This window comes from Canis lupus, chromosome 15, assembly GCF_011100685.1.
Source record: "Canis lupus familiaris isolate Mischka breed German Shepherd chromosome 15, alternate assembly UU_Cfam_GSD_1.0, whole genome shotgun sequence".
In the NCBI taxonomy this organism is placed as follows: domain Eukaryota; kingdom Metazoa; phylum Chordata; class Mammalia; order Carnivora; family Canidae; genus Canis; species Canis lupus.
Genome location: NC_049236.1, coordinates 20,530,709 through 20,533,888, shown reverse-complemented (window position 1 = coordinate 20,533,888; position 3,180 = coordinate 20,530,709). Strand labels below are relative to the sequence as shown.

Genomic DNA, 3,180 nt, shown 5'->3' with positions numbered 1-3,180 from the left:
GCAAAAGTTAGCATAGCATATATTTAAGATACATAGTATGTAATGATAGTAAAATGGAGTATTACTGCATGAGTAGCATCATGCTTGGAAAAGGAGGTTGGTACATCCCTGAGAATGTTTCATGTTTGAAATGTTATTCTAGGGGAAAATGAGAGTAAAAGGTTTTGTGACAGTCTAAGCAAGAGATAAAGAGAACCAGAGCTGAACCATATTTATCCACAACTTTACAAGTAAAATTCCTAAAGTCCAATCACAATGCACATTAAATAATGTATACTGAATAAACATTTGTAGATGACCCTGATGCTGACAGGTCAGCTTCAAAATATCAAACTAAAGGCCACTTATCACAATTATAATTTTAAAGCTGCATTTTTCTCTGCCATTTGTGTGATTCGCACAGCATTTTCAAAATTTCCATTTTACTTTATTTAGCACATGAAATTCATAATCAAACATTAATTAAACTGAAACTATTTATTGTATACTTATGCTCCAGCCTGTTGGAATCCTGTAACAAGATCTAAAGAAGAACAGTATTTATGGAGTTGAAATAAGCCAGTTCTTATTTTTTAGAACTTTATTATTTCTGTGCTAAGATAAAACTGTTATTAAGTACTATGATTAATCAATATCTTAAAAACTGTGTTTTAGGCATTAAGAACTTTCTTCAAAATGATAAAGTTATTTTCAAGTATATGAGCATTTAAGTTGTTTTGTACATTCAATCTGGTACGCCCAATGAATTGAGAATGCCATTAGGAAATTTAAAATTCTTGAAAATGCAAAAAAAATACATTAAGATTTTGGGTTCCCGAAAAGCAATTTGCAAAACACAGAAAAAAACCCAGCAATGTACATATAATAATAGTTTAATGATACAAATAATAATTTAAAAACTGTGTCTTTTGCTGATAATGTGTTTCTCTTAGGTTACAAATCTAAAACATGTTGTTAGGCAAGAAAAATCTGATATAATTTCAAACTATTTACTTATGAATTTATCTATTGAGTTTTCAGGTTTTTTTTTTCATTAACTTCATGTACAGCTCATTTTCAATTCTTTTGGCTTGTTCAGTTCGTGGATTACTTATTCCTTTTGTTTCTGAAGCTGCTTCTTTCTTGAAAGATTTGAATCACATATCTGTTCTTGTTAGCAATGATATAAATAGATAATAAAAATAATTAACACTTATTAATAAGTTATTATGTGCCAAGCATTGCTCAGAGCATTATATATGTAGTAAACCATTAAATCCTCACAACAATCCTTTAAAGTAGGCAACGTTATTATTTCTAATTTATAGATGAAGAAAAAGAGAGTAAAGTCCTTAAAGTTGCAAAGCTCATTAATGGTGATATCAGCATTTAAATCCAGTCTGCTTCTAGAACTCATACTCTTAACAATTCACTAATGTTTATACTTCATTCTCCATAAAGTATTTCTTATATGCATTTTGAACTTGATCCTATGTACTATTTTACTACAGCTATAAAACTACGGAAAACCAAAGTCAGAGGTGAGAAAGATCCCCAATCTAGGAGTCACTAAAACACTCCTAAGGATTAGGGATGACTGCCTTGAAAAACTGTGCAAAATTTGGAAGGGCCCGAAGAAGTTAAAACTGATAGAGGTCGTCAATTTTAATTTTGAAATACAATGTTTCTCAAATGAGCATCCCATAAATTGAGGGTAATTCATAAACTTTAGAATCTTGGTTCCTCTCTTTCTCTGCTAGCCTAGATTATGTCCATTGGCATACCCTGTAAACTCTACCTTCAACAGTCACCTTACAACTTCTGTACTTCCACCTGGTCCAAGTAAACCTTTATCTTTCAAAGACTCTGGGTATCCATAGAATCTGAGTCCACTCTTGTCAGACCAAGAAAACCACAAAGAATGCAGGAGGATCCGCCACCTTCCCCTCTCTTCCTCGGCGCCGCCTGCGGAGGTGGCAGCCATCGATCGCTGGGCATCATGGCTGCCCTCAGACCTCTGGTGAAGCCCAAGATCGTTAACAAGAGGACCAAGAAGTTCATCCGGCACCAGTCAGACCGGTATGTCAAAATTAAGCGCAACTGGCGGAAACCCAGAGGCATTGACAATAGGGTATGCAGAAGATTCAAGGGCCAAATCCTGATGCCCAACATTGGTTACGGGAGCAACAAGAAAACAAAGCACATGCTGCCCAGTGGCTTCCGGAAGTTCCTAGTCCACAACGTCAAGGAGCTTGAAGTGCTGCTTATGTGCAACAAATCTTATTGTGCAGAGGTTGCTCACAATGTATCCTCCAAGAACCCTAAAGCCATTGTGGAAAGAGCAGCCCAGCTGGCCATCAGAGTCACCAATCCCAATGCCAGGCTGCGTAGCGAAGAAAATGAATAAACAGCTTATGTGCGCGTCATATTTGTGTTAATAAAACCATAAAACTACAAAAAAAAGAATGTAGGAGGATCCTTTGGAAACATCCGTCCGATTGTATCTCTTTTTAGACTCAGCATCTTCCAGTGGCTTTTAAGGTCACTCTGCAAAGAAGGTGTTTTATGGGCTATCCTAGAGTTCCCACGTGTTTGGAACTTGGCTGCTTCTCCAGTTTTACTTTTACAACTTTCTCCTTGTTCTGTGGTCTCCTTATTTGGTCTCACCATGACCAGCTATGCTCAGAACCTTTACTAATCTCTCTGCTGAACTGCCCCCCACCCCCTCGCATGTATTCAGATGCTGGCACCTGTACTTATTTCATTCCTACTCAAAATGTCACCCGTTCAGTCCTTTCTTGACCGGCCTATTTAACACTTTCCATCATTGCACTACCTGATATTATTTATTATCGTATCTCTTATTATTATGTAGGTTCACCTAAGTTTTACATGCTTGCAACTTAGGCAAACTGGCTATGTGCTTAAATCCTAGAGCAGTGCCTAAAACAAAGGACGCTGAAGACATCTATTTAAGGAATGGATGAAGTGAAATATAAAATTTCTCCTCATAATCATTTCACTGGTGTAGTAGTAGTAGGGAATGAATCTAGCTCTTTGTCTCCATATTTTCTTTAAGGAGACTGATCTTTAAACTCATACACTAAAAAAAAAAAATTAAAAAAAAAATAAACTCATACACTAAGTTTTTTACAGATATTTTTTTCTGGAAAATGCCATCAGTAACTTAAAGGTTGAAAT

The 3,180-nt window shown here is 35.8% G+C and overlaps 1 pseudogene; it reads left to right on the top strand.

The window, feature by feature from the left end:
• Window positions 1,936-2,434, top strand: LOC475410 (ribosomal protein L32 pseudogene; annotated as a pseudogene).